This window comes from Myotis myotis, unplaced genomic scaffold, assembly GCF_014108235.1.
Source record: "Myotis myotis isolate mMyoMyo1 unplaced genomic scaffold, mMyoMyo1.p scaffold_m19_p_2, whole genome shotgun sequence".
NCBI classification, from domain to species: domain Eukaryota; kingdom Metazoa; phylum Chordata; class Mammalia; order Chiroptera; family Vespertilionidae; genus Myotis; species Myotis myotis.
In genome coordinates, this window is record NW_023416324.1 from 12,001,011 (window position 1) to 12,013,494 (window position 12,484).

The window sequence follows — 12,484 nt, forward strand, 5'->3', positions numbered from 1 at the left end:
AGTGTAGCTCTTAGTAGTCGGCATTTGAGAAAAATTGTCAGGAATAGAGCTAGAGATAAGAACTATAACACATTTGCTGAGCTGGGAAATAGGAACAGGCCTGGCCTTTGTTTTCAAAGTCAGAATTTAAATTGGACAAAATGGGGTCATAAGAGGCAAATAACAGGCAGAGCTGTTGAATTGCTCTTTCTCCATTTCCATTACCTTTGTTCTACAGCTTGTCTTCCTGCAGAACTCATTCTGAAGCTGTCTGACAATTCTGTTCTGGTCTTCCTGAAACAGGTCATCCTGGCTTTCTGTGTATGGAGACCTGTACTTTGGTTCAGACAGCTGAGGCGGAGCAGTAGCTGTGGTTGTGACAGTAAACAGCAACTGCTTCCCCAGCACCATCCAGTCTGAGGAGCCTTTCTACCTCTGTGGCCTGGCTCTTGGATTTATAGATCTGCTCTGGTAACAAACTCGGTGCCAATTCACAACTGATCTTTTGGGTTAGGGATGATTAACTCCATGCTTCTGGTGTTTGCTTAGTACTTGGGCCTTTGGAACTGTTCTAGATGCTAGAATACAAATATAAAATATGGTGAACATAAAGACAAATGAACTCTGCCCCTTACTAACTAGGTTAAGCTTTTCTATTCTTAATTCTAGGAATAAATTTAACTTGGCAAAGGAGTTAGTAATGCTGATAGGGTCCTAGTATCTCTAATACTTCAGTTTGTTCAAAACATTGTGAAGGTATTTCCTTTGGTCTGCAGGAATCAGGAATTCCTGGTGTTAAGGAATTTCCTAGCCTGCACCAGTGTCTTAGCTGTTTCAATGATCTCAAGTTTTGCATGCAGGTAAAGGGGTTTTCTGGCAAGACAGCTGAGGTTTACTGAATTGAGTGAACCTAGCAGATTTTTTTCAACCATGGCCCTTTGGGTCCAGATAATTATTTGTGGGGGTTGTCCTATGCATTATAGGATCTTTAGCAGCATCCCTAGCCTCTAACAATTAGATGTTAGTAGCAGCCCCCCATATGTGACAACCAAAAATGTCTCCAGGTATTGCCAAATACCCTGTTAGGGCAAATTTGCTCCTGGTTGAGAACCAGTGATTTAATAGAGGTCATCACAGACATGCTTCATAAGCAACATGGCTAATAAGTGGTGGAACTAGAACCTGAGCCTTGGATTTCTGTCTCCCTAGTCGTGGGCTTTTTACCTTCATGTTTGGAAATGTTAACGAGTGTCTCTTAAGAATCTCCTGTGTGCAAAATGTATTTATTAATATACGTATATATTGAGTGATTGATTTCAGAAAGGGAGAGAAAGAAACATCATTGAGAGAAAATCATTGATTTGCTGCCTCTGCATGCCCCACACTGGGGATGGAGCCCGCAACCTGGGCATGTACCCTGATTAGGAATTGAACCGTGACCTGGTTCATAGGTTGACGCTCAGTCACTGAGCAGCACCAGCTGGGCCAGAATAGTTTTTTTTGTATGGCTCATACCTAGTTTCACACTTCTTAGTAAAAAATGCAAAGTGTAGTGTATTTAGGTAGGAGTCAACCTCCAAAGTGTGAGGTTTAGGGAGGTTAGTGACTGAGCCAAGACCCAATCCCCTTGTTATAAAACCAGAATTGGTACAATTCACAATTTCCCAGCAACCTCTGTAGTACCAGTTCTTTCCCATGGAAGTGAATTACAGATGAGATTTCTTGCCCCAAACAAACCCAGTAAGAGGAGAAGCTAGAGTTCATCTCCGATTCATCTGGCTTTACCCCATACCCTGCCACAAGGTCACATTGCCTGGATATCTAAAAGTAAACCAATTCTAAAGCACCCTGACAATTTTAGTTCTGTGAGTGACGGGGAAGGAAGAGGACAGTGTGGAGGAACCAGAGGGAAATATTTCTAAAATGTCTCGTGTCTAATTTTCCCTTTGTGACTCCATATTCCACAAAAGATTAATTATTTTAAAATGCTCCTACCAGATGGCTACTGGTGAAAAATCAGTTTGGGGCCACAAAGTAATATGAGATTGCTAGCAACTGGCTAGCAATGGTGCCATGGGAAAATGTCTGAGTGAGTGGGTGACAGCCCTGGCTGCTGGAGAGATGGCCAACTCCAGGAGGGGTGGGGGTTATTAGGGGGCCGTGGTGATGGCAGCTGGAGAACGCAAGTGTAACTGGCCTTCCCAGGAGCATCATGTGTGGTCAGTTTCCACAGACCACTCAGTATAATGCACTTAACAATGACGACTATTTTGCTAAACATTTTCCACCCACTGCCATGCATGTATTGGACATTTTTCTTTGAACTGGAATGCCCCTCCCCCAATCTGCCAGCCTACTCCTATTCTTTTTTTTTAAACCCTCACCCAAAGATATTTTCTCCATTGCTTTTTTTTTTAAAGAAAGAATGGAAGGGAGGGAGGGAGGGGGAAGGAGAGAGAACCATCAATTGGTGGCCTCCTGAAAGTGTCCCCACCAGGGCCTGGGATCGAACCTGCAAACTACATGCCTTTGGGAATCGAACAAACCTGAGACCTTTCAGTGAGTGGGCCAATGTTCTAACCACTGAGAACACTGGCCAGGGCTTCTAAAAATATATATGTTTTTATTGATTTGAGAGGGAGAGAAACAGCAATGTGAGAGAGAGAATGATCTGAAACCCCTGATGGGGATAGAGCCTGTAACCTGCATACTAGTATGTACCTTGACGTGGAATCTAACTGGCCACCTTTGGTGCACAGGACAATGTCAGGGCTCCTGTTCACTTTTTATTATGCAGATAGGCATGGTCACCTTCCTGAACTTTTTGTGATGTCTGCCTTGAATTGGCATCTGAAGCCCTCCTGTGAGCTGTTCTAACACATCAGTCCCTGTTCATTCAACAAATACATACATTGTGTACCCAACGTGCTATGCCCTGTTCTACACATCACACTGTAGTATAGCTTCTAGTTTGTGTTCTCAGGCAGATTGTGAGCTCCATGAAGATGACATCTCTATATTCTTGGCCTCCAACACAAGTCTTGCATGTGGCTGATTCTCAAGGAACAGTTTGGTATTTGTAGGAGACGCATGGTTGCTCCCTGATTTAAGTTGTTTCCTTCTAGTAAACACAAATAACTAGAGTTCACTAAGTGTTACATTGGGAAGAGGACAGGGAGTGAGATTATTTATTCACGTGTAAGGGCTGGTGATGGCAGTAAAATTAAACCAGAGAAGAAAAAAAAAAGGCCTCTTCACTTAGGCTTAACCCGGGTGACTGGCTTCCTTCCCCATTCTGTACCTGACCTTGCAATGAGGTGATGTTAGATACTGGCTCTACTTGAAAGCTCAAGGGCCCCTTTAGTGCCTAGCAACAACCTCACTGCCTAGAATGGTGATTTTGAGGCTGGGTGTGTCTCCTGGGCAGGAAGCCACCTACACCGCCCAAGCGGCCAGGGCCTCCCCTCCACTTCCTCCGAACTCAAACTCTGCCTTGGATTGGAGCCAATACTTAGTGTTTTGGAGCCCTGTCTTAGGGGCACAAATGGGATGTTTCTAGCAAAGATAACTCTAGTATTTACAGGGGATGTGATCTCAGACAAGTCACGTCACCTCTCTGAACTTCCGCTTCCACACCTGACTTATTCCTAGCTAGGATCACCCTAGCACAGCACTGGAGGCAGGCACATTCAATAAATGCAATTGTATCTGAATCTGCTTGGTTTGGGGAAGATTCGGTTAGATTTCTCAGCTGTCCCTTTGATCATGTTCTGTTCTTGCTCCAGCTTCTATTTGCTAATTCCTATACATAAAATCCGGTTCTTAGCCCACTCCTGCACATCCCTCTCCTTAGTGCTTATCTTATTCACAGGCATTCCATCTCATCATCGAAGAAAATTCTGCACTTCTTAGAAAATCACAAGTGTTTTGTTTTTTACACCAATACTGTAGTGACCTTTAATTTTTAAAAACTTAAATATAACACGCATCATGTCAAGTGCACAAGTCTTAATGGCACCAAGTGGGCACACCCCTATAACCACCTTCCAGGTGAAGATACAGGCTATAATCGGTACCTCAGGAGTCTCTCTCATGCCCTTTCCTAGTCGATCCCCTGAGAGTAACTGCTGATAGGATTTCTATTGCCCTAGAGTAGTGTTGCCTGTTTTTGCACCTAGTGGAAAATTACAGTAAATACCCTTTTGTATCTGTCTTCTTGTGTTCAATATTGTGTTAGTGAGATTCATCCATCCCTGCTTTTCCATGCCTATCTACCTGGACTTGCCTGTTCTTTCTGCCAGGAAGCCTTCTGTTCTTCCAGCATGCCCCACCCTGGCCTGGCCAGTCTGTTCAAGTTCTCTAGACTCAGATCAAACCTTGCTCCTTTGGGAAACCTTCCTAGTTGCTCTGGGTTTGAATCCCAGCTCCTCCACCTACCAGCTGAATGACTTGACAAACGTTACTAACAACCTTTTCGTGCCTCATTTTTGGTTGAAGATAATAGTTTCTATATGCCAGAGTTTTTGTGAATTTCAAGTGAGATAATACTTAGTTAATACTTAGAACAATACCTGGAACACAGGAAGTACTTAATAAATGTTATCGTGAATACTTTTATTATTCCCCTAGCCTAGATCCTTATACAAACTCTTGTCCTAGCACTTATTTTGATTATTGTTTGTCCCACTATGAGACCTTAATTCCTTGATTAGGGATTATGTCTTCATTTATTGTATTTCTTCAACAGATTTATTGAGTATGCACTATATTCTAGCTGGGGGTACAGTGGTGAAAAAAATCTAATTTTTTTAAGAATGAGACAAATAATAAAAATAAAGAGGTAAGATTATTTGAGATAGTGATTAGCACTATGAAAGCAAGCAATGTGGTGTGATAGTGGGTTAGGGGTGCCACTTACACTGGATGGGGAAGAGGTCTTGAAGAGGCACTATTTAAGCAAAGAGCTTCAGGGTGAAAGGAACAGGCATGTGCAGAGCGGGAGAGAGAGCAAGTGCAAGGATCTGAGGTGGCAGAGTAAGCTCAAATATCTGAGAAAAACAAAGAGGGAAGCATGGTCCAGAGGAGGTTAGAGAGATGGACAAGAGCCAGGAGAAGTCATTGAAGGGGTTAAGCAGCAGGATATTGGTCACCTTTGCATCTGAGGTACCTAGCACATAATAGACACTAACTTGAATACTGGTCACAATTGCCAATAACCAATTGGTCCACAGGAGTGTTTCTCAGGTAGTTTTCAAATTAAAACTTCATCATTGTGCTATGTGCCTCTGGGTTCTTACTAAACCCTACTGGATGGGGATGGAGTTGCTCAGTTACTTCTAGACTTTTCTTTCCCTTATCCCATCTCATCTACCATCTTTAGTGACCCGGATTATCTCCACCAATCCACCAGAGACGTGTAACAGAGATGAAAGCCTGGCAAGCCTGAACCAGTTGGAAAAAGGCAAGCAGGAAACAGGTTTGGTCAGTTCCTCTCCTTTCTCTGACTCCTAGAAGAGTCAAGGTCCCTGGACAAGTGTACTGATGTGGTACAAAGGGGAGGAGGAAGGCCCAGCAGCAGGAGGGGCTGCAGAAGGGGGTTGGAGTGGGGTCAGAGCCATGGAGTAGGCAGATTTCAGCTCTAGCCTCTTAGGGTGTGGCAGGCTAAACCAGGAGCACATCTGGAGTCCTAGCAGCAGAGTGATGCTGTTGACAAGGTCTGGGCCATTATCATCCAGCAGAGGGAAAGACCAGCCAGTAAATCAGAATGGAAGGGTAGCCTTGATTTAAGTGATAGGATTTTGCACAACAAAAATCAATATTTTAGTAACAGCAGTAAGACTTTATTTTTGTTTTATTGAATTATCTTTAACCTTTATTCTTATGAAATATTATCCAGGAGAAAAAGCACATAACACAAATGTACAGTACAGTGAATAATTACAAAGCAAACATCCATGTAATCATCACCCAGGTCATGAAACAGAACATTGTCAACACTCTCTCCCCAATAGCCCCCTATCCCTCCCAGAATACAACCTCATTTAGAGGCAGCCAGCGGCTGGATTTTTAAAATAATAATCACTTCCTGCCTGGCCCGTGTGACTCAGTGGTTGAAGGTCAACCCATGGACCAAGAGGTCATGGTTTGATTCCTGATTAGGGCATATGCCCGAGTTTGGCGCTCCATCCCCAGTAGGGGGCATGCAGGAGGCAGCCGATCAATCTCATTGGATATTTCTATCTCTCCCTCTCTCTGAAATCAATTTAAAAATTTTAAAATAATCGCTTTCTGACTTTTGTAGTTTAACACCTGTGAATCACATGGAGTCTTAAATTAGGATTTTCTCATGTAAATCCTAAGACTGAAGACCACAATGGGGAGTCTCTTTAATGTGGATCTTTCTCTTCTTTCATAAATCTTGTTAGGCCCCGGGGAGAAGTGGTGGATTTGTGGTCTTGAACATTCAGCAGAAAACACACTTTTGTTTTGTTTTGATTGTTGAACGTATTACATATGTCTCCTTTTTCCCCATCAACCCTTCCCTGGCCACTCCCACCCCCCAGGACAAGCTCCCACTGCCCCAGTGTCTGTGTCCATTGGTTATACTAATATGCATGTAAGTATTATACTTATACTAATATAATATAATATAACATAACATAATATAATATTAGTATAAGTATAAGTATAAGTATTATACTTATACTAATATACTTACATCTCTTACATCCCTGCCTTCCTTCTGAGGTTTGACAGTCTGTTCAGTGTTTCTCTGTCTCTGGATCTATTTTTGTTCATCAGTTTATGTTGTGCATTATATTCCACAAGTGAGTGAGATCATGTGATATTTATCTTTCTCCAACTGGCTTATTTCGCTTAGCATAATGCTCTCCAGGTCCATCCGTGCTGTTGCAAATGGTAAAAGTTCCTTCTTTTTTTATAGCAGCATAATATTCCATTCTGTAGATGTACCACAGTTTTTTAATCCACTCATCTGCTGATGGGCACTTAGGCTGTTTCCAAATCTTAGCTATTATAAATTGTGCTGCTATGAACATAGGGGTGCATACGTCCTTTCTGATTGGTGTTTCTGATTTCTTGGGATATAGTCAGAAGTGGGATTGCTGGGTCGAATGGGAGTTCCATTTTTAACTTTTTTTTTAAATTTTTTATTTTATTGATTTCTTATAGAGAGGAAGGGAGAGGGATAGAGAGTTGGAAACATCGATGAGAGAGACATCGATCAGCTGCCTCCTGCACACCCCCTACTGGGTATGTGCCCGCAACCAAGGTACATGCCCTCGACCAGAATCGAACCTGGGACCCTTGAGTTCGCAGGCCGATGCTCTATCCATTTAGCCAAATCAGTCAGGGCCATTTTTAACTTTTTGAGGAAACTCCATACTGCCTTCCACAGTGGCTGCACCAGTCTGCATTCCCACCGGCAGTGCACGAGGGTTCCTTTTTCTCTACATCCTCGCCAGCACTTGTCGTTTGTTGATTTCTTGATGGAGAACACAGTCTTGAGGCTTCTTTCATTCAGCCTGTGTTTAAATGCTCACTATGTTTAAGGCACCTAAAGAGTATGGTGAGAAGCACAGAGATGTGTTCAAAACCTCGCCTGCCCCTGGGAGCTCGCAGTCAGGCAGAGGCAGCATGAAGATACATGTCAGACAGGGCGAGGGCCTGAAAACGTCCCCAGATGAGTGCTATGGGTGTTTTGAAGAGGCAGAGATCACTTTTGGCAGCGGGAAGCAGAGCAGTCTTTGTGGAAGAGGTGCCATTAAGTTCATTCATGCATTATTTATCAAACGTTTTTGAAGGCCGGCAGTATGCCAGCAAATTAGGTCAAAGGATACAAAAATGAATAAGATCCTTGCCAGTTCACAGACTAATGGCTGTGTCAGCGCAGATATAAATGATTCTAATATTGTATGCTAGAAATACCCAGTGTAATAGGAATGACTGTGGCCTGGGGTTTTCAGGGAGGGCTTCAGAACTGAGAGCTAGGATAGTATTTTAAGGAGAGAGGAATAAGAGTTTAGCAGACAGAGAAGGGAACCACTGAATCTTCAGAGGTGCTGAGGTGGGAAAGGACACAGGTCAGTGTTGGCAAAAAGTAGAGTTCATAGTGGAACTTGACAGGTAGGATGGATGAGCAGAAAAAGGTGTTCTAGGCAAAGGGATCAAGCTGAGCAGGGGTTTAGCGGCAAGAGATTATGATACTGAATGCACAAAAGGAAGTTGTGAGCATAAAGTATGTGATGGAGGTCTTATGTTTAATTTTGTGTCAACTTGACTGGGCCATGAGATGCCCAGATATTTGCTCAAACATTCTTCTGTGGGTGAGGGTGTTTGGGGATGAGGTTAACATTTAGATTGGTAGACTAAGTACTGCAGACTGCTCTCCCTAATATGGTGGGACTCATCCAATCAATAGAACAAAAGGCTGACCAATCCTTGAGTAAGGGAAAATTATTCCTGGCTTTGGAGTCAAGACCCATGGGTCTTTCATGGGTCTTGAGCCTGCTGGCCATTGGACTGCAATTGAGATATCGGCTCTTCTGGTTCTCAGGCCCTAGGACTTGGACTGGAACTACACCATTTGCTTTCCTGGGTCTCTGACTTGCCAATTCACCCTGCAGATCTTGGGACTTATCAGTCTCCATAGTTGTGTGAGTCAATTCCTTAATACATATGAAATAGGAGATACAGATAGATAGAAAGAAAGATAGATGTAGGTGTAGATGTTTGCTATTGGTTCTGTTCCTCTGGAGAACCCTGACTAATACAGAAGGGAAAAGCAAATAATTTTGGAAAGGCAAATTGGTGCCAGATCAAGAGAATACAGAATGCCTAGCTGAAGGACTTAGACTTTTACTCGGAAGACATAGGAGAAAACACTAGGGGTTCCTTAGTCTGGAAGTGACTTAGTAAGAGCTGATATCTGGGAAGATGAAAGTTGTGCTGTATAAAATGAATTAAAACAGAGATTCTCAAGGGGAACCTTTAGAAATTGGGTGTTAATTTTCTGGGTACAGGATCTATAATGCAGGAAATTTTGGGAGCCCCTGGATGTACAAGGGTATGGGGACCCAAATCAGATATAGGCACCACAGAACCTGGAGCAGATGGGAACTGGGTGCTGATGGGACTTCTGAGAGCTGACATTTGGAAATGGGGGTGGGAATATGCACTAGAGGAGGTAGAGATTTGGGAATCATCTACTTGTCTTAAAGGACTGTGGCAAGTACCACACAGGGGCGGACATGGGAGGCAGAGTGATTCATCAAAAGTCTCGCAGTTGAGAGAGTAACCTACTCAACTTGGCTCAGAAAGTATAAGGACTTTATTAGCTAACTAGAGGCCCGGTGCACGGATTCATGCACGGGTGGGGTCCCTCAACTTGGCTTGCACCCTCTCGCAATCTGGGACCCCTTGGGAGATGTCGGACTGCTGGTTTTGGCCCGATCTCCTCAGGCCTGGCCTGGCCTGCAGGGATCAGGCCAAAACCGGCAGTGTGACATCCCCCAAGGAATGTAGCAGTGCTGAAGTGGCAGGCAGCCAGGAGGAGCCTGCACTGCTGCTCATCCTGGCTCTGCTGTGCCTGCTGCTGTTGGTAGCGCTACCACGGAGGCAGGAGAGGCTCCCACCCCCACAGCTGCGCTCACCAGCCATGATCCCAACTTGTGGCTGAGCAGGACTCCTGCTGTGGGAGCACACTGACCACCAGGGGGCAGCTCCTGCATTGAGCATCTGCCTCCTGGTGGTCAGTGCGCGTCATAGCGACTGGTCGACCCGTCGTCCAGGTAGTTCCAGTCCTAGAGGTCGCTTAGGTTTTTTTATATATAAATGTGGCTGAAAGTTGAAACTAAACAGAATCCAAGGGCTCAAACAATGCCACTGGGATTTGGTGTCACTATCGCCATCTCTCAGCTCTGTTTCCCCTCTCTGTCTTAGTCTCATCCTCAGGGGGTCTCTCTTCTTGCAGTGGGAAGATGACTGCCAGCAGTGGCTTGGTTACACATTTCCCTCGGTGGATAGAGTCATTCAACTGGATAGTTCTGACCAAAGTCCCAGGATAGAATCTCATTGGCTTTCAATTGTTCATATGCCCATTACTGAAATGCTGCAGGAAGAGCATTCTCTAAAATGGTCTGATAGGGCCTGGCTGGTGTGTCTCAGCAGTTGAGCATTGACCCATGAACTGGGTCAGGGCACATGCCTGGGTTTCCGGGTCAGTCCCCAGTAGAGGTGTGCACTAGGCAGCCAACAGATGGTTCTCTCTCATCATTGATGTTTCTATTTCTCCCTCTCCCTTCCTCTCTCTGAAATCAATAAAAATATAAAACACACACACACACACACACACACACACACAATGCTCTGATAGGCCAAGTCTGTGTCACCAGTCTATTCCTACAACTGTAGGTAGAATCATTTCTAGAACTACTTGGAGTGAGAATGGGGGGAGGGGTGCTTCCAGAAGAAGGAGATGGTACCAGAAGGAGGAATGGACACTGGGCTTGTAACCACAGAGGAAGCAGAGCTGGAGATCAATAGGCTATCCCTCTTGTTAATATGAGGCAGCTATAGCCAGTGGGGCAGTAGGAGGCTGGTGTTTTGATGGGCCAGCAGCAAGGGAAGGGGTAGACTGGGGTCAAGTAGTAATGCTACTGCCTTTTGGGGCTGTGAAAAGTTGGGGGAGGGGCCTTCTGACAAAAACCTGACAACATAATAGATACAGTGCTAAATGGATCCTTGTACTCAGAATAAAGGCAGGAAAAGCCAAGAAGTTGGGTGACACCCCATCAAGATATTGCTGCTGATGGAAAGGGCAGACATTGTCTGGGGACATTCATGGAATTGGGAGAAGGGATGAAGGAAAGGTCACTGCCAATTGGCCTTGTTGAGGGAGAAAGAACCAGTTTTCTCTCAAGTTTAAGAAATGAAGCTGATGCATTTTTACGGCACTAAAATTTTTATAATAGCCCCAAACAACTTAGATTCCAACAGGAGATTGGGTGAATAGTATAATGCCCATGCATTAGAATACAGCCTTTACAAATAATGCTTTATTTGACACAAAAGATGTTCACAATGTAGTTTTGAGAGAGAAAAGCAGATTACAATCTGTTTTTGTGCAATAGATGTATGTGTATACACACACATATACATAAATAAATTACTGAGAAGGTATACACCAAAAGATTAATAGTTGGTATTATTCAAGGCAGGACCACAGCTGAAGCCTGTCTTTTGATTTCTCTATAATAAACCTGCTGGGTATTATGATAGAGCAGTGGTCAACTAGAGCCAGCCTCCAGGGTTCAAGTCCCAGCTCTGCCGCTGCCTGCCTTGGCGACCTTGGACGAGTCCCTTAACACTTCTGCGCCTCAGTTCATGTATCAATAAATGGGGGTACTAGCTCTTAACTTATAAAATGGTTGTTGAGTGTTAAAGTGGCTACTATTCCATGCCTACAGTAATCACTCAAAAATGTAGTTAGTCTTGTGGAATTTAAAAAAGTCCAAACAACATAAACTGATGAACAAAAATAGAACCAGAGTCATAGAAGCATGGAACAGACTGTCCAACCTATGAGGGAAGGCGGGGGTGGGGGTGGGGGTGGGTTGGGGGTGGGGAGGGGGTAAGAGATCAACCAAAGGACTTGTATGTATGCATATGAGCAAAACCAATAGACACAGACAGTAGCGGGGTGAGGGCATGTGCTGGGGGGGGGGGGGGGGCGGCCGGGGAGAGGTCAATGGGGGAAAAAGACTTATGTAATACTTTAAACAATAAAGAAATTTAAAAAAGCTTAAAAAAAAGTCCAAAAGAAAATATGACTATTAAGTTATATATATTGAAAATAGGTGTCTTTCTTGGCCAAATAGCTGTGGCAGTCAACAGTAAATGGACTATTATTAAAATAAGCTGTTTCCCTCTAACACTGGGACACGTTTGAGAAAAGACAGAGAAGGTTCCTATTCCCCTGAAGTCTCCACACTAGCAGGGAAGACAGATAAACAGGTGCTGTGAGGACAGGGGGATCAGGAAGGGCTGAGAGCCAACCACAGGGCTCGTGAAACAGTGAATGCAAGGCCTTGCAATGGGGAGGAAGTCTCTAAACCAAAAGACGACGCTGTGGCTGGAGCGAGGGAGGCTGGGGTGTAGGCAGAGATGAGAAGAGACCCACAGAACAGGGCCCTGTCGCCTGCAGTGTAGTCTCCGCAAGTCACTTTCCTCTGGGTAGTTTCCGTCTTCTCTGCAAACCAGGGAAGATAATACTGTGCTTCCCCCGATGGCAAGGATCAGAAGAATTGTTCGTGAAAGCCCTCTGCAAACGGCCGTTTACACATTATAAATAAAACCATCTGAGCAGGAGGTGCGCTCAGCCGCAGCCCAGGGAGCCGCGTAGGCTGGCGCGTGCGCGACAGGCAGCCCGAGGCCAGGCGGAGGGAGAGTGCGTTCAGGTCCTCGCTCGGCCTCGGTTTGCCTCCGG